Genomic DNA, 20,446 nt, shown 5'->3' with positions numbered 1-20,446 from the left:
ACTCCAATGTCCACTCTCACCACTGTTACTGAACATAGTACCGGAAGTCCTAGCCACAGCAATCACACAACAAAAAGAAATAAAAGGCATCCAAATTGGCAAGGAAGCAGTAAAACTTTCACTGTTTGCAGATGACACGATGCTCTATATGGAAAAACCTGAAGATTCCATCAAAAAACTGCTAGAACTGATAAATGAATTCAGTGAAGTCACAGGATACAAAATCAGCGTGCAGAAATCTGTTGTGTTTTTATACATCAATAATAAAGGGGGAGAAAAAGAAATTTAGGAATTAATCCCATTTACCTAGAAATAAGATACCTAGAAATAAATCAACAAGATACCTAGAAATAAGCCCAACCAAAAAAGCAGAAGACCTATACTCTGAAAACTACAGAGCAAGAGGAAGTGGAGGCTATATGACTTAAAGCATCTTAGAAAATTCTGTTACATCTATTGCATAAATTTTGTCCTGGAAGTTGAACAATAACTTTGCACAAGACAAACTTGCAGCATTCAAAAAGATTTTTAAAACTGCAATATGTAATACTCTCTCCAGTCTCTTCCCAATTTAACTTTTTTTCATTATAACTCACAGAACAAAGAGGCATGTGGAAAACTGACTGATGTTGATCACATCACAGGCACTAGTTTCTCTTTGATGTGCCATGGCCAGTTTCTCCCTGCTCTTCCTGGACATCCCAGGCCATGCCTTTCAAATCTGAGATAGCTTGATCCTAAGGTGGTGATCAGGTACAACAACTCTGCAGCCAGTGTAGCTGGATTGAAATTCTGGCTTTGCCTGTTAACCAGTTGTGCAATCTTGACCACCCGGTGCATCAGTTTTCTCATTTGCAGACTAGGATCTTAGGATCTATCTGATTCTGATTTTTAATGCTAACTCAAATTTCTTTTGTAAGCATGGTGTTGTTGAAACCCAGCACATACGCTGCTGGGTCTGATCCACAGACCACCCCTTACATGTCTTGGGACCTTCAGAATAAACTTTAAGCTCTTTGGTTTGGCATAAGAAACCCATCTTTGATCAGGCCCTGTCTCTCCTCCTTTTGTCATAGGCTGCTTTCAGATCTTCATACACAGCACAAACCTCAGTGGCTGTGCATGTAGTACCCCTCAGTGTAAAGTTCCATGCTAACTGTTTCCTTCCTCAACAACTCTTTACATACAGAACCCAGGACTAGCTTTCCCAGATGTACTTAAAACCCTTACTTTAGTCCAAGCTAGAGTCTCTTTTTAGATCCCCCCATTACACCATGGGTATTACTCAACCATAACACCTAGAAAATTATGTCTTAATTATGTAGTAAATTTGCCTTTCTATACTACACTATAAACTCTTTGAAGACAGGCATTGTATCTAATATTCTAAGTTTCTAGCATGGTTCTTTGTCCCCCAAAATGTCAATACTTTTCATGATTGATGTCCCTTCAAACCCAGCAACAATGAACAAATTCCCACTTTGGTGTGAATTTCTCCCAAGTCTTAAGCATCGCTCATTATTGGGTATTTGTATTTATTGTGGGCCCCTCTACCCTTTATCCACATGCAATATTAATGCCAAGGTCTTGTCATGTCATTCTTCTCTTCCAAGCCAAGTATTCCCTGCTCTACAAATCTTGTTAACCCGAAGACAAGCAAAGCATGAAGAATTCCGAATTTGTGATTATAGGCATTTTTGTTTTCATGTTTACCTTTTTCTTCTTTTTTGCTCTCTGGTACGCTGATGGTTAGAATGCATAGAACCTATATGAAAAGGATAGCAGAAGACCCACTTATTAGGAATATAGGATATTTATAAAATGGATAACTTGCTCTGAGTCTAGGAGAATTGGCTATTTATCACTCATAAATTAAGAGCCAATATTTGGGGAGCTGAGGTGGCTCAGTCTATTAAGCAGTTGACTTTGGCTACAGTCATGATCTCAGGGTCTTGGATCAAGCCCCATTTGGGCTCCCTGCTCAGTGGAGAGTCTGTGTCTCCCTCTCCTTCTGCCCTTCCCCACTGCTCAAGCTCTCTCTCTCTCTCTGTTTCACTCTCTCTCTCAGGTAAATAAATAAAATCTTTAAAAAAAAAAAAAAAAAGAAGAGCCAAAATTTGTAGTGTTACAAATTGCTATAAGCTTCTGTTGAAAACTGTCACCTGATCATTTTCGTATAAAATGAAGATCTATAAATAGCTCTTTAACCTCAGTTAAGACTAATTTTTTCTTTTTTTGGTGTTCATAGGTGATATGGAATGAATTCAAGGAACAAATAATTAAAACATAACATATCCCAATATCTTAATCTAGGAGAGTCACGGAGCCTTCTCCACTTTCACCATGGTCCAACCACTTCCTCATCTGGCCCCCAGCATTAGAGCAAGCCTGACCCAACATCATACCTCATCATCATCTCAAAAGCCTGCTAGCATTCTCAATGTAAGGTCTAGAAGGCAAGCAAATTTGGAATCTGAGTCTTCTGTAACTTAATCTTGGAAGTAATAGCACATGATTTTGCTATATTGTCTTCACTAGAAGCAAGTCATTAGGTCCAGCCCATACTTGAGGGTGAATACCAGCAGGTGGTTAACACTGGGAGCCAATCTAAAAGCTGCCCACTATGAACAAACTGTACCTGTTCCATCACATATATTTCTCTCTTGCACTTTTTTCACTCTGCTTCAGTTATGTGGGCTCCTCTGCTAGTGCACGTGAGTTATGCCCTCTAGGACCATCTGGGCTAGAGACATGAAAACATTTTTTTATTTTTAAAGGTTGCATCCAAATTCTAAGAAGTTGTCTGAGCAACAAGAATGATAATGATCTCATGTAAACTTCACAAGAATCCATTGTCCTGAAATCAATAGCATGTTTAGGGTCTAGCTGCTTAGAGTGGGCTATAGGATGTGTTGCCATGGATTTATAGCATTGTGCATGATGGAAAGCATCTGATGGGTCATACGGAGCTGGCTTTGAGAACTACAGAATTCTCTCCGGCCAGTGAAAATTTCATCAGCAGGTAGGAAGGCAGTCTCAGTTCTCGCCAAGCTTGCTCATTAGTTAAGAGAAGAATGTCATGGTGGCTGCAGTGCTCAGAAAAATTAGAAAAGAAATATTATGTAAAAAGTCAAACTACAAATTCAGATGGAAAATAAAAAAACATAAGACTAAACAGAAAAAAAAAATGCAGAACAGTAGAAGAGAAAATGACTATGAAAGCTAACCTGGTGAGCTTCACAAACTTGAAGCTCCAGCTACAGACAACCTGCAGAGTCTTTGTAAATGAAATGTTAGTACGCTGGGATCTGGGTAACATATACCATTATTCTAGAAGCAAGACCAGAGATATGAACCTAAATTGTGATTGTGAAACAATATACACCATTTATCCGTTTCGATGGAACAGTGATAGGAAGTGAGAAAGCTAAAAGAACAAAGATATCATAGAAGAATTCCATTTTGATAAAATATTTGCCTTTGTTGCACCAAATCTTTCATTAGTAGCTCTTTATAAAGGTTGGTTATGTTAGCATACACCCCTTCAGACAAAGATCAGGCTTTGTGGGTTTCCAGTGAACTTTATAGATACTTCATAAATATTAAATAATTTTGATTCAGCAAACAATGACAGGATCTTCAACAACAGCTCTACATTTTCCTGACCATTATATTGTCCAGAGATAAAGAGATCTGTATAAGAATAACTGAATGGTATATTTATTGAGAGTATTTCTTATTAATGTACTATCTCCCACAAAGTATTTATGACTAATTTAATATGAAATTATATTTCCTACTGAAATAGCAAGATAAAATTTGAGTATTATAACTACTACTCTAAGTTTAAAACACTAAGAAAGAATATTTAAACAGAAGTAATTTTACTGTTTACAGTCATTTTACTGTTTGAAGCAGCACTGTTTATATCACTGAGGCAGCCACAGGTGATATGTGAGGCACAGAACTTTTATAATTTTTATTCTGTAAAAAGTTAGATTACTAAGGCAAACATTTCCAGTTGCTACATAGTGCATAAACATTAATGTTTTTAATATCATATATAATAGGAAGAGGTCATGGTTTTGATTAAATGTGTCTAATACTAACTAATCATATTCAGAGTTCCTTTTACCTAACACAGTTTACCTGACATTTAAAAATTAAATAGGAAGAAATGCATCTAAATCTATGCTACACATTTGAAATTGATAGTTTATATTTGGTATAAAAGGGATAAAATTTATAGTCCTGAGTGACAATTTTATGTAACAAGGCATGAGAATGTAAAATTCCATTCAAATTCCTTTCTTATCACTATTCATGAAAACAGCATTTCTCAGCTGGGAAAGCTAACAGTGATATTACATGGTGACATTATTTCAGAAGAGTTGTCTACGATGCAGAATATCTAATTTTTTCACACATGAGTAAGGACTCTGTAAAATTTAGCATTTAATTTGCATTGTGTATGCAATATTTTAAAGGGCAAGGTTAAGTATTTTTTGAAATATTATAATAACCTAAAATTAATTTAAAAACAAGAATTTAATATTTATGTACCTTTTCCCTCCCGAGTCTTTCCAAATAGCTTTTCCAAAAAGAATAGTATATCTTGATATACTAAAGATACAAACACTATTATTGCTGTTTTAGTAAAAAGGAAACTGGAGCATGGAATTGCATAAATGATTTTTCTAAGGCAATCCAAATAAAGTATAAAAATAGAGGAATCATAATATAGCCACAACTCTGTATTCCTCATTTTAGTGCCTGATGCTTTTTCTTTTAAATATTAAAACTAGTGTAACAGCCTAATAACAACATGTGCAAAGGACAAAGCTGTTAGCTGACCTCTTTACACAACCTTACAGAAACACAGTCAATGCAAGACCACGCAATTTAATCCTGTCTTTATGGACAAGGAAACTTAAATCGAGTGGGATTGTGACTTGCCCAAGGCCATAGAATATGTTAATAGTACACATGAGACTCAAAATCAAGTGTCTTTTATTCCCTGGGTAGTGCTGTGTCCACCATGATTAAAGTGAAAGAATTTAATCAGTTTCCCAGACACTTGGGTCCTTTATGTAATTAGAAGGATGACAGAACGACTTTTGTTACAAGAGATTTTGACTTTGATATGTTTCAAACATGATCAATAGATCAATAGAACATTGTTTTTGCTTGTCTGTTATACTTAAGGGGCAACATAATTTTAATAATCTTCTTAATTTGGAAGTAAAGATAAAATGTTGCTAATCTTTACATCTGATTCTCCACTTACTCATTTTTTAACAAAATGGGCACAACTCTTGTTCCTACAGCTTAGCCAGCTAACGTAGTTGTTAGCAAATGTTTTCTGTAGAGAGCCAGATAGTAAATGTGTTTGTAACAACTCAATTCTAGTGTAAGCAACAGTGTTTGTACCACTGAGGCAGTCACAGGTGATATGTGAGTGAATGAACGTGGTTGTGTGACCATCAATGAAACAGGTGACTGGCAGGGGATACAGTTCGTCCACCCTGATCCCTGCAGAATGAAAAACCAAGATGAGGACATTCTTCAGTAGTTTAATTCAGGAATATTTTAGTTCTATAACAAAATGGCCACCAAAGTCTGGGAGTTCTAGTTTTTTTTAAGTGGTATCTAAAACCTGCTGAGTTTGTATACCTTCTTAAAAATAAAATTTATCTTAAAATTTTTTAGATTTATTTTCAGTTATCTTAGTGTTATCATTACCATTTTTTTTTTTTTTTAGGAGAGGAAACAGACAACCTCTAGGGTTTAAAATATCTTAATTTAAACTCAAGTCTGCTTCTCCCTCTGCCTGCTGTTCCCTCCACTTGGGCATGTGCACTCTCTCTCACAAGTAAATAAAACATTAAAAAAAAAAAAAGAATTCCAAAGACATGTCAACATAAGAAATTAAAAATGTATGGACCTAAGAAGTTGCAGAGAACTGGAGGAAAGAGATTGATGGGTCAAATCTGGAAAATGGGAAGCACATGGAATGGTGGTGACTCACTTAGCTTAGTTGGGGAGGCTAAGTGTAAAGCGCTTGCAGAGGGGGACCTGGATGAGAAAGGGACCAATCCAAGCTTCAAATTGCAAAATGTCGAGGAGACTCAGGGCTTGAAGGCACCAGTTTATAAGGAAGTTGAGTTGGGAGCCATGGAAGTAAAGATACGAATACTGGTTTAAATTTTGCACATATAATGGGCAATTGCCTCCTTCCTACGGTCAGATCCCCAACTTTCTCACAGCCCTGTGTCCCATCAATGGCTCTCTATCATTGGGAACTGGAAGTTTACTCTAAAGAAACAGCACCAGAGTTGCTCAGGGCTCAGGGACACCCAGCCCACTTCGGAGCTGGAGAGGGGAATGGAACAAAAAGCAAGGAGACCAAGATCTAGTCAGGACAGTGAATCCTTTATGCTTCTTTTCCTTACTCCCAGAATGCCAGCCAGAAAGCCTAAGGAGACCTCTCTTGAGAAACTAATAGTTGTGTAGAAAAAGTAGAAAGGAAAAAAAAATTCCGCAATTTATTGACATAGGAGGGTCCCCATGACCCAACTTAAGTACTCAAACCTCCTTTGTTCTTCCTGTCTCTCCATTCCAATCTCAACTCCCACCACCACAGCTCCTATTAGCTTTTTAACATCTCATTATTAGATGTGATTTGTTGGCTAATGGTCACCAACTATTTGAAGAAAATTTCTGACATGAGAGAAAAAGACACCAAACAAAAATAAAATTAAAAACAAAACAAAACTCAAAACAGGAAACTAGGAAAAATAGACCCAACATAGGAAATAGGAAACTGAAATTTAATATCAACAGAGAGATAGATTTATTACATCTCTAAATGGGGAACAGAATGCTATTACAAAGGAATAATGACAGAATAGAGAAATCTCCTAAAATTAAAACTATGGCAGTGAATACAGAAACAGTAATTCAATACGATATATACTCCCTTGTATTTACTGCAGCATTGTTTACAATAACCAAGATGTGGAAGCAACCTAAGTGTCCACTGACACATTGATAGATGATGGGATAAAGACGAAGTGAGATATAAGCAAACAAATAAATAAATGTAATGGGATATTACTTGGCCATAAAAAAGAATGAGATTGTGTCATGTGTGACCACATGGATGGACCTAAGTAAGTCAGATTGAGAAAGACAAATATCATAAGATTTCACTTAGGAAGAATTTAAAAACAAAAACAAAAAACAAATGAAAAAAAACAAAAAACAAACAATCAATAATACAGAGAATTGGTAGTTAACAGAGGGGAGAGGTTTAGGGGAATGGGTAAAATATGTGAAGGGCACTGAGAAATACAAACTTCCAGTTAAAACAATAAATTAGAGAGATGAAAAGTAGAGCACAGAGAACTTAGTCACTCTTACTGTAATAATGTTGTATGGGGCCAGATGCGCATTGAGCATACCGAGGTGAGCACAGCATAGCGTAGAGACACCAATCATCACTGTGTACACCTGAAACCAGCACAACACTGTACGCCAACTCTACTTCAATAAAAAATATGACAGTGAATCTAAATCAAAAAGAGGAAATCTCATACATTAGAACAAAGAAGCAAAGAAATAAAAAATAAAGAAAAAAATAACTTAGAGGATTGAGGCTACATGATCCACATCCAACTGATGGATTTTCCAGAAAGAGATGAGAAAAGAGAAGGGAGTAATTTATCAAAGAAACAATAAAAAACTTCTTGAGAAATTATGACTATTTTTAAGGAAATGAACTGTCTTAAATATCCTTTAGTATTTTGTAGCCTATAGTATTTTTGTACAAATAGAATGTTGTCATAGAGAGAAGAACATGGAATACTAGAAAATTTAGAGCAATTTTAATACCTTGGCAATAGAAATGAATTATGAATAATGTAGGAAAGGCTAATTTTGATCCATTCAAATTTAGTCAAATTGTAAATGGAAATACTGCATTCTGTATTGGATTATCATACTTTCAAAGGGACAGATACTCCAAGGATGGAGTAATTAAATGGGTAGTGGACAATTTACTATATCAGTTATATATTGCTGGGTAACAAACCACACCAAAACTGTGGTTGCAAACAACAATCGTTTCATTTGCTCATGACTCTGGAGGTCAGCAGTTTGAGCTGGGCTCAGCTGGGCAGTTCTGGTCTCTGTCTTATCTGGGTTATTCATGCAACTACAGTCATCTGGTAGCTATACTGGGCCTGAGTACCTACCTCCTTTGTGGGTCTGAGAATAAGCAGTGGTTGACAACTGAGCCATTCTCAGCCTTGGGGAAACAAATCCAGGTTTTTTCACAGGCTTGAGTCAGATTTCAAGAGAGCGAGAGTGTAAGCAACAGGGCCTTGTGAGGGTTTCATGCGAAACTCTCATAACTTCCATCACATTCTATGGGTCAAAGCAGGCTGCAAGACAAACTCAGATTCAAAGAAGCAGACAAACTCTCACCCTCTGGTGATGAGCTGCAAAAGCCTGTGCATACAGGGATGGGAAGAATCTGCCACCATTATTCTGCAAGTCACGATATTTACCGCAAACCGACTTCCCATGAAGAATGGTTAAACACTTACACAAGAAAAGCCTGCAGTATAGGAAAGGAGTTAGTCATTATTTCCAGACATCTGAAGTGTTTTCATGTGGAAGGGATGTTATACTCTTTTTTTTATGGACCCCACAGGTCAAATAAAATATGTACAAAAAAGCTCCAGATAGCCAAATTCTGCCCAATACAAGGAAGAACTCTCTCTCTCTCTCTCTCTTTTTTAAAGAGTTTATTTATTTGAGGGAGAGAGAGAGCACGAGTGGGGGGGGGGATGCAGTAGGAAAGGGGAAGAGGTACAGAGGTGGGAGGGACAGAGAGAGAGGGAGAAGCAGACTTCCCATTGAGCAAGGATCCTGATGTGGGACTCGATCCCAGGACACTGGGGTCATGACCTGAGCCGAAGGCAGACGCTTAACCGACTGAGCCACCCAGGCACCCCACAAGGAACAAGTCCTAAAAGATTGTGAAATGTCCTATCATGGGCAGGCTTTAGGTGTCTATTTAGCCCCCAGTTATTGAGGATGTAGCAGAAAGGTTTGTGTATAGAAGGACTTTCAGTGTCTCTTCAATAACAGATCCTGACTCTCTTTATAATTTGTAGGGAATATAATGGAGTGTTTGGGACTAGATGTGATGTTTTCAAGTGGCCTGGGACAAATGACTCACCTCAGTAGCCTTAGTTTCTGAACAGGGAGAAGAGCTAGAGAGAGGAGGAGTGAACCCTTGGGGACTCCAAAACCCCAAAGGCAGGAAAGAAGCCACAGTGCCAAACAAAGGAGTAGCAGAGGAAAGGAAAAAATCCAAAAACCAAACCAAACCAGAATCACTGATTTCACGTAGTATGTCACCCCAGCATTTATCTCTGCATGTAAAATTCTGTACTCTCTCCAGAATCTCTAGTTCACCTTACTCCTCTATGATCCATAAATCTTTCCCCTCTGAAATTCCTATTTGTGAAGTTATTACTTGGTTTCAGAGTTATTCAGATTCCAATGGCTCCCTCCCCTCAGAGTTGTCCATTTATAATAGCACCCTAACTAGTATATCTTTCCTGGAAGGATAAATTACTACAGCTGTGGGTTTAAAATCTATGGTTACCTTCCAACCTCCTGCATTTTTAAATGAGTTTCTATTTGGGCTCTTCAGAGAGAAATATGACTCAACAACGAGGAGAAAGTTGCATTACCTAATACAACTGTACATTAGTGGCAGGATAAAGACATACTCTAGGCCTGATACGCAAGGTAGACAATTTCCTGGAGACTCTTGTGTCTCCTACTGCTTTTACCTGGGACTGACTCCAGTGTGATAATGGTGAATGTCATCGACAGAGAGATATCCACATTTTTATGAATCCCTCCCTACTCCTAGAGTACAAGACCTTTGTATTATAAATTTAGTAGCTGGAAGACCACAGACAAGAATAAGAACAAAACTGTCAATAAAAGATTAATTATAAGAAAGCACTTTCAAATGGAATTGTGAAGCCTACAAGTACATGAGGTCCATCTACATCACGGAATTTAGTGTAAGCAGGAGACATTATGAACAAACAAGGTCTGAGCGGGGTTCCTTCCACAATCAGACTTTGCACTGAATGTCATTTGATGTGGACACACCACTTCACTGAGGTAGGGTAAGCAAGGAGAAGGGAATCTCGGGGACTCGGGAAGTATCAGGCTATCCCATGGGTTTCTTCATCTTGGCTGCAGACATATAGGCCTGCCTGCCTGGGTTTTTCCCCTGAGAATCCGCTGGCTGGCATAGTTGGCACTTATTTCCTTGAAGAATTTCTACTTTGCAGATATATGTCCTAATACACCCATTACTAACCTTTTCCTGCATTCTCCAAACTAGACAATCTGTCTATGGAACTTAACATTCTTCTTTCCAAGTTCTCCTAGATTCTAATTATGGCCATCTTTTGTGACAACATGACCGATGCAATGCTCTTTTTTACAAACTTTTTAAATGAATCTCTAATATAAAACTTCATATATATAATGAAATAAATTTTATGTATACATTTTAATTTATATGTATACATTTTAATTTATATCATGCATTATATATAAATATATATAAACTGATACAGAGATATATAAATATGCCCACATGTAATTCCTAATACACACACACTTTTTAATTTCTGATTTATTTTCCTATATCTTCTGAGGTCTTGAAATATCAAAAAAGGATTTTTAGGATTCTTTAAATGGACTTTGCTTCCTGGTTACAGTTAGCTTTGGCATTTGTCTTCAGTTAGAATAACAAAATAATTAATTTAATCATAAATAAATTAATACAAAAATAATTAATTTAATTAAAAATAAAATGCTTAAATAAATACAAAAATACTGTGTTCAATAAATACAAAAATAATTAAATAAAATGCTTAGCATTTTATTTATATTCATAAAACAGAAAAAATATTGGAATGAAGATGGTAACATTTCAGTAACTCCAGGCCCTAACGCACCTATCTTCCTCTAACACTTAAGCAAACCATGCTTCAAATACTTACTTCAGAGCCCTCACAATCCACAAGCACACCCTCACTTATTTGAGAAGTCACTAGTTGTTATTTTTGTTAGCCCAAGTTTATATATATTATTACTAGTGAACAACTTTCCATAATGATAACCAATGTGGGGGATAAGATATCAAGAAGTGAAAATTCCCTAACTTTTCCTCTACCCCAAGCCACAAAGGTCATCATTGTACTGTTTCATGTCTACCAGGATTTCCAACTCCCACCATGCCATTCTTTACTCATTCTTTACCCATTAACTGGCATCATGCCGTATATTTTATAACTTTGTATCACAGACATTGTTCCAGATCAACAAAAGTAATGCTACCTCATTATTTTCAATAGCTTGCAGAATGTGCCTCTATTTTATTTAATGAATTCTTTATTAATAGACATGTAGGATTTTTTTTCTGTTATAATAGTACAGTGAACACTCACTCACTCACACATACACACACACAGCACATACTTACACTCTTTTTGCCATAGAACATAATTCTGTAAGTGGACTTGTTGAATAAGAGTAAAATGTACAGTATCTATATTTATATCTTAATAATAGATCTGTTCTATTTGTTGTGAGTATTCTCCACCTGCCTATTTTTCTATTTTTTCCATTTATTTTTCTTATGAAAGAGCTCTGTGTGCTCTTTCCTAATCACATTCTCATACCTGCTCCCACTCCAAATAGATCATCATTTTATCTTATTTTTTCATTCTTTGCTTTTTATAAAATATCATTTTACCACATATGTATGTATTCCTAGGCAATATGGTGCAGAATTTTGCTTGTTTTTGAACTCTATAAACACAGAATTCTACCGTTTGTATTCTGCTGTATCTCACCTTTTTCAATGATAAATTTGTAAAGTTTAGTTTGTGTTGATATTTGTGTCTGTAGTTCATTTCTTTTCAGTAATTACTCGCAAATTCAAAAAATGCTGAATTCTTCTTTTAGTGATAATAGATGGTCCAGGTATTGGTTTTTTTTCTATCTAGGCTACATTTTAAGTAATGTCTGTATTACTTCTTATCTCCCAACTGCTATCTCATTTCTTTCTTTTTCTTCTTTAATCCAGGTAGGTCCTGTCTTCAATAGTGTTTGACAAACCAGCTCCCTCCTACTCAATCGCCCTTGACCACTCCCATCCTTGATTTTTATAGTATATGACAATCTCCATAATGCCAGTAGGTCTACTGTGGCTAATTTCAAGCTACCCGCAGCATCTCGGAGTCAGGAAGAAGTGTGTGTAATGGGTTCTCTTGGCATCTGTCTGAACAGACTCTATCAGGCCACAGGATTATAGCTGCTCTAGTCTAGTCGCTCACTTTTTTTTTTTTTTTAAGATTTTAAAATTTATTTATTTGACAGAGAGAGAGAGAAAGAGATCACAAGTAGCCAAAATGGCAGGCAGATGGGGAGGGGGAAACAGGCTCCCTGCTGCGCAGAGAGCTGGATGCGGGACTCCATCCCAGGACCCTGGGATCATGATGTGAGCCAAAGGTGGAGGCTTAACCTACTGAGCTACCAGGCGCCCTGTTCCTCACTTTTTATCATTGAATCAGATGATTGCTGTGTTTTTCAGACATACCCTTGGAGAGTTAGAGTTCTCTCCTATTTCAGGTTCACTAAGGATTTTCATCATGGTTTTTGAATGTTCCAGCAGCTTTTTCTTTTCCTTTTTTTTTTTTCTTTTGCACCTAGTGAGATGATATTATTTTAATTCCTCCTTTATCTCTTAATGTGCAAATAAAATTCGGAACTCTTTCAGTGCTGATACTCTTTTATCCCCAGGGTAACCTAACTTGCTATTTATCTATTATCATCTTTAATAGACTGTTAGATTTAGTTTGCTAATATATATTTGGGATATTGCAACATATATGTGTGATAGTTTTTTTTTTGTTTCTGTTTTTCTTTTTCATAACTGCCATCTGACAATATAGTCTTAGCAGAATTTAAGGAGCTTTTCTTCTCTATCTGGGTAAACCTACAAATGTTCTGAATTATCTTTTTCATAAATATTTGGTAGAATTTGCCTAAAAACCCGATTGGGACTGGTGTCTCCTTTGTGAGAAAATTTTAATTAATAATTGATTTTTGGGGGATGCCTGGGTGGCTCAGTCAGTTAAGCATCTGCCTTCGGCTCAGGTCATGGTCCTGGGGTCCTGGGATCCAGTCCCGCATTGTGCTCCCTGCTCAGTGGGGACCTGCTTCTCCCAGCCTATTGGTCTCCCTGCTTGTGATCTCTTTCTCTTTCTCTCTCTCTCTGGCAAATAAATAAATACAATCTTTTGGGGCACCTGGGTGACTCAGTGAGTTAAGGCTTTGACTTCAGCCCAGGTCATTATCCTAGAGTCCTGGGATCTAGCCCCACATCGGGCTCTCTGCTCAGTGGGGAGCCTGCTTCCCCCCTCTCTCTGCCTACTTGTGATCTCTGTCTGTCAAATAAATAAATAAATAAATCTTAAAAATAAATACAATCTTTAAAAAAATGATTGGTTTTTTAAAAAATTAATGGATATAGGAGTATTCAGGGTTTTGTTTCATGCTTTTTGAGTCAATTCTGGTAAGATTTCTTTTTCTAGGGATTTTCTACTTTTTGTATACTTTTAATACTAATGAAGTATTTTCTTACATTTGTTCACTAATTTTATCCTGTACTATGTCCCTGATAATGTTCTGTTTTCAAACTTTTTTTGTCTTCATCAGTCTTATTCTAAGATTGTACTTTTCATCAGTTTTTTTCAAAGAATAAATTTGTTGATCTTGGTTGAGCCTCTATTGTACTTCTGTTTTACTTCCATTAAGTTCTGCTTATAGTTCAATTATTTTTCTACATTCTTTAGTTTTTTACTGCTTTTTAATAGATGTATTCATGGTGTATTTTGTCACATAGTTTAATTTTATCATTAAATCTGTCAGTTATTCACTTCATAATTTCTGAGTTTTCTGTCATTCAAAGGAAGCTGTTTCATACATCTAAGGTATTATAAGAGGAATTTTTTTTCTTGTACTTTTATCATTTATTTGTTGGTGCATCTTAGGTATTCAATCTACTTGAATTCACTTTCAGGTGTGTTGTTTTCTTACAACTGGTAACTGATTGTCCCAACAAAGTTTATTGATATGCTTATTTGAAAACATATATTAAATTCCCATCTTTACCTAGATTTATTTCTAAATTTTTCCTAGCTAGTTGTCTACTTGCCTAATGGGAATATGAAGGTTTTTAAAATTTATTTTATTTATTTTCTATTTATTTGGAATATGCTGTTTTAATTATAGTAGCTTTATCAATTTTTGAACATTTAATAATACATATCCCCTCTTATTATTCTCATCATTTTCCTACAATTTTCTTAGCTATTTCTTAGCTATTTTTATTGATGAACTTCATTTCCTTTAAGATTTGGTAATACGTATTTGGTATTTGCTACATGTATTACAAAATTTACAAAAGGAAATACAGATTAATGTAAGTAAGTTTCTTTCTTATGAATCTCACCTTAGCTCCTCAAACTTCTTACTGGAGTCAATTCCTCTTGTCAGAAATAGTCAACTTAATAAAGAAACATATTTTCCTTCTATGCTCATAAAATAAATAGCACAGCCATGTCTTTTGCCTTTTTTCACTTACTATCTTAGCAATTTTGTCAATATCAGATATAAGGAACTATGCCTAATGAACCTCAAAAACAATATGGCAACTTTTCAACAAAGTCTGTATCATTGAAAACGCAGACATATGACCAAATGTCATTTTCAAATGCCATTTCTAGTAACCTAAATCAAAGAAGTAATATTTTATCATGTCATATGAGGTCAATTTTTCAATTCAAATAACAAATTAAGTCAGTTTGTGGATAATATTCTTTAAAAGCTGAAACCTATCAGTTTTCATGTCATCACACTGTACTGAGGAAATGTTAACTTAAAATATATATTTCATAAATTTGGACAAAGTATTTTTTCTATGCTTCAGTTTTCTCATCTTGAAAGATATGAATGAACTAACTAAGATCACTTTCAGCTCTAAGAGTTTACTATTTTATTATATTCTCAAAGCAATTACTTCTTGCTAGCTCAGCGATACCAGTGTACTGGCAAGATGACGTAATCGATTTTGACTTCCTGGAAGAAGTGAACAATTGATACTTAAAAAGCTTTATAATCATGATAGCTTCAAGTGGCCTCTACAGTAGTAGACAGCAATGGGCTGCCTAGCAAAGTACTGTCATTGATATGATTCAAACCTCTACACTTCCCTTTTCCATATCTCTGGATTCAAAATTGCACATTCTTAGGAGTGTCCAGATTGGCTTGAGTCTCCAGCCAACTCTGGTAAGAGGCCAAAGGTGACAAAAATATGTAGAGTAGATCTCTTTCCTGGAGCACTTCACTATGAATTGAAGGTTTTCTGAAAAGACAACGCTATTGTCATGACCCTGGCAGCTAGACCAAGAGATATTTATTCATGCAGTAAAAGGGGTCTTCTGAATATAATTCTGAATACTAGGCATATTCTAGTTTTTGTACTACATTAGGTGAGAAAATACTGGACACCATTATTAAGTAAATAGTTCAATTTCACAAAAGCAATTCAATTGTAAACACTATATTTGCAATGCTTTTTTCCTACATATATAAAATTCAAGTATTTTCTTTTGAGTTTAGTTCAGTCTTGTTTTGGTGTAGGATCACTGCCAAAGTGTGTGTTTGATTTCTTTAAAAGTTATTGGAGTCTTATCAAAAATGGAGTAAGCAGTATTGATCTCACTAAGAAGTCAAAGAATATAATTTCTAAGATAATGCATTCATTTTTGTTATCTTATACCTCTTTATTTAATGGATTTGGCAACAGATTTAAAAATGAAGACATGCTACTTATCTATGAATGGGGGCTAAAAATTCTGACTCATGGGGGAGGGAACTGTGAGGATTAAGTAATTTATTTAGAGGAATTCAGGAATAAAAAAGTTGAAAATATGACATTGTAAAAGTTTATTTGTGGGCTAGCTTTCCCTTAACAGTTTTACTAGATGGTTGTTAGGTTGTGAGGTCCCTAAGGACAAGAATTGAATTCTTATCACTTATCCCTAAAAATTGTGGCAAATGATTAATGCCTGTGTATTTGATAGGAGGAAACTGGTCCTGGGGGAAAAGAAAAATGGAATTATAATAAAGAATATACTTAAAATGAGACTAATAAAATCATAATTGCAAAGGTGAACTGGCATAGAACCTGCACAGGAATGTTCACACAGAGCAAACAGAACTGGGGAAAACAGAGGTTAGAGCCAGTCTGGGCCAGGAAACAGGCATATGCATTAAGCCTTGACCAGCCTTCAAACTCCACTACCCCCGGCCGTTGTTGATCTTTCTCTTGTCCTTGTGTCAGCCTGTCACTCTTCTCTGATTCTTTGAAACCTGGTAGATTCTACTAAAGTCCAAAGAATATTTTCCTTTTATGGATTTGAATCTCTAAATCATATTTGGTTGATATCTGACATACTTGTTGACTGCCTAAATAGATTTTTTTAATAGTATAGCTTAGATAATTCTTTCTTCTGTTGTAGGAGGGCCAAAAATGTTTTTTATGGCTAATTCTAGCTTAATAAGCAGCCAGAGTTTAAAAAAAATGCAACTATTTAATTTTTAATATGAACACTCCTTTTGGTAATGAAAAACAAACATTTTGTAAAATTGCCAACATATTAATCAAAATAATATAGGGTTATATACATCAGACATTTAAATATATTTTAAGCCTTTCTGAAATGAAATCACGAAGCAACCTAGAACAGATGGGAACAAGACCTTTCATTGCTTATGCGTGTTGTAGGCTAAAGGTCATATAGAAAGTTCAACTAGGTCATATTAACTTTCAGTAGATTCTAAGGTTTACTTGGGGTGAACCATAAACGTGTCACTCTTCTAACATGTAACACCAAAAAATAAAATAAGTATGTATCACCTTGGTTATGTAGGCCTCAATTTTTTTGTCACTAGCCCAGTTTGAACAATGATGATCCAAATCTCTTCCATTTTTCTCTTGTTAGTAGCAATGCTAAATGCTGCTTTCAAGTCAGGATAACAATGTAACTAGGACTTTCTTGGCCACTTAGAGGTAAAAACTCTGTTTTAGCCAGAGACCAAATAACAGAGCCCAAAAGGAGAGTTCTCTTCCTTTTCTTCCTGCTTAAAAGGTTATGTCATTAGTAAGCAGTCAAACATAAAGATTATAAAATATAATCATTTCAAGGCCCTTGAAATGTTATGCTTTGTGCAGTTCTATGCAGAGTGCTGGCATTTTGTTCCCTTCTATTAATTCTGTACTTCTGGGAGAGTCCAGAATTTCTTCTGTTGTCTTAGTTATTATATCAGTAAAATAAAAATCAAATACTAATTATCTTATATTGGTTTATAATAAAAATCTATGTTGATATTTTAATCTTAATATTAAATATCAAGTGTCTTACTATTTTACTAGTATCTTACTAACTTCCAACATCTTATTTATTTATTTATATCTATCTTTTTATCTATCTATCTCCTATAATGCCATCCTGGCTGGCACCCCTTTCGGCTTAATCAAAATCTTTGACTGTTACGACGTTAAGAATGATCGGAACCACTAAAGATCTCGAATACCAAGGCAATAATGAGAAGAACAAAGTTAGAGGCATTACATTTCCTGATTTCAAAGTATATTCAAAGATATAATGATCAAAATAGGATGGTATCTTTACAAAAACAGACACACAGATCAATGGAACAAAAGAGAGAGTCCAGAAGTTAATGCATCTTTATATGGTTAATTAATTTTCAAAAAATAAGACAAACATATACAATAGGAAAAGGACAGACTCTTCAATAAATGCTACTGGGAAAACTGGACAGCAATGAGCAAAAGAGCAAAACTGGACACCCACTTTACTCCATACACAAAAATCAGTTCAGTGTTTGATTAAAGACTAGAACGTAAGACTTAAATCTATGAAATTCCTAGAAGAAAACTAGGTTAGCTCCTTGACACTGGTCTTGACAATGATTTTTTGTATTTGGCAACAAAAGCAAAGGTGCATCAAATTGAAAACCTGCATCAAATTGAAAAGCTTCCTCACAGCAAAGAAAACCATCAACCAAATGGAAAGGAAACCTACGGAATGGAAGGAAATGTTTGCAAATGTATCTGATATACAATGAACTCCTAAAACTCAAAAGCAAAAAACAAAACAAAACAAAAAGAAGTGAAACACAGAGCAGAATGGTAGTTGCCAGGGGTTAAGGATAGGCGTTGGAGGTAACAGGGAAAGGTTGGGAAAAGGATGCAAATTTTCCATTATAAGATGAATAAGATCTCAGTACCTAACATATAACATGGGACTATAGTTACTAACATTGTCTTGTATGATTGAAATTTGCTAAGAAAGTAGAACTTAAAAGTTCTCTCAAGGGATAAAAAGGGTAGATATGTCAGGTGATGGCTATGTTAATTCGACAGGAATTCCTTCCTAATGCATCATAATATATACCCACGTCGAATCACCATATTATACACTTTAAATATACAACTATTTTATTTGCCAATTTTAAGGCTGGGGGAAAAAAAGAGAATCAGACATATTTTGACTATCTCAATCTCATTCTTAACAAAAGGTTGAGCTGACAATGTGGTTAGTTCTTAGCTCTGAACCTGATTTTCCTTAGTAACTGAAGTTTGTTTGATACTATTAAAGGATGCTCCTCAATTAAATGACAAACTCTGTGAAATTAGCTTAACAAACTGAATTTATAAGAATATTCCTCCTGCTTAAAATAATGCGGCACCATTAATTTTTAGAGAACAACTTTCAAGCGCTAATGGTTCAGCCTACACAATGTTTAGAAGTTCTAAGTACTTTGAAATGATGTAAGAGTCTATATGGAGATGGACTTGGGACTGAAACTTGAACTATTGTATAGATTTGTCTGCTGTTTCGTGATTGTAGTTTTTCCACATATTTTTGCAGTACTATGAAGGTGAAGATCACTAGGCTCCCTTTTTTTTTTTTTTAATATTGATGGAGCCACTGAAAGCCCCAAACTACCACAAAGTCAGGAAATGCAAAGTGTGGTCACTTTCCACAACCTATTATGAAATAAAATTGCTTTGTATTTTTGCGTTATGTGAGGTTTCAGCTATTGATCTGGAGCATACATCATCAACAAGCAAATAAGTGAATGTGGCCCTCTTTCTCCCCTTTATTCTCCATAAATGATCCGCTTGGTGTAATAGCCAGCCACAGACTTCTCTCTGGCCCCTGAAAAATTAGTGTCGGTGCACTCCAAAACAGCAATCCTTTATGTGTTTTTTATTACTGTATATTATTAATGTGTAGTTTATTTTTGTGATGGGATTCTAAAATTACTCTTTCAAAAAGGTTTCCTGTAGTTCTACTTGGGAAATACAAGTATCAACAATAAGAAATGCTTCAACTGTGATACAAGACACCGAATTTTGGCCTTGGTAGTATAAGGCCACTTTACTGGGGCCACTGAACTAAAAGGATCTCTGGCTGTTCATGGGTCAAAAGACCAGGCTTAACTTTTTGCCACTTTTGCCGCTCTCCAAAGAACAGTGTATAGACAAAGAGAAGCTAACATTTAAAATAAGTTTTCTCCGCAGCATCAGTTGAACATGTTCTTCAAACTTTTCATGTTTTAAGAAATAATTTGATCAATTTTCCCCTAATCTGTCACATCTGCAGCTATGAACCAATACTGTTAAGAGACAAAGTGAAGATTTTTTAAGGTCCCCAAAAGTCTGTAATGCAAAATACTCTAGAATTTAAATTTGTCCTTTGAGAAATGTGTTCTTTAAAAACATTTGTTCTGTTTTCAGCATCACCGCCCATTTTTTACAAGAAATAAAACAAATACAAAACTCCAAAGTGAGAGTTTCAAAACCAATTCTGTAATTATGAAGTAGTTGTTGAGCATGTAGAATTTGGAGCCAGGCAAACTTGGATTTGAATGTCAACTTTCTTGGATTACTTCAGTCAAAATATCAGCTTTCCTAAGCTTTAATTTCATTTGGACAATTTCAGACAATGATTGTATCAACCTTTTAGGATTCTAGGGAAGTTTCTATGACATAGCTTGTAGAGTGCCTGCCACACAGGAGACGGTAGTTACCAGGGAAATGCTTGTTGGCTCTTATCAGACGTTATCTAGTGTTAAGTGCTGAATTACGTTTCCTCACAAGTCCTCAGTTAAAATTCTAACCCTCAGTACCTCAGAATAGAAATGTATTTGGAGAGAGGGCCTATAAAGAGGGGACTAAAGT

At 35.6% G+C, this 20,446-nt stretch overlaps 1 protein-coding gene across 4 annotated transcripts in view; it reads right to left on the bottom strand.

The window, feature by feature from the left end:
- Window positions 1-20,446, bottom strand: part of ETV1 (ETS variant transcription factor 1) — a 245,643-nt gene that overhangs the window by 126,974 nt on the left and 98,223 nt on the right. The window contains exon 3 of one of the 4 annotated variants that reach the window (XM_032305975.1): window positions 1,714-1,765. The exons of the other annotated variants lie outside the window; for them this stretch is intronic. The gene's annotated coding sequence lies outside the window, so the exon portion shown is untranslated. The remainder of the gene's footprint in view (window positions 1-1,713; window positions 1,766-20,446) is intronic. 4 annotated transcript variants of the gene reach the window in all.

Source organism: Mustela erminea, chromosome 11 (genome assembly GCF_009829155.1).
Source record: "Mustela erminea isolate mMusErm1 chromosome 11, mMusErm1.Pri, whole genome shotgun sequence".
Classification (NCBI taxonomy): domain Eukaryota; kingdom Metazoa; phylum Chordata; class Mammalia; order Carnivora; family Mustelidae; genus Mustela; species Mustela erminea.
This window is presented reverse-complemented; position numbering and strand designations above follow the sequence as displayed.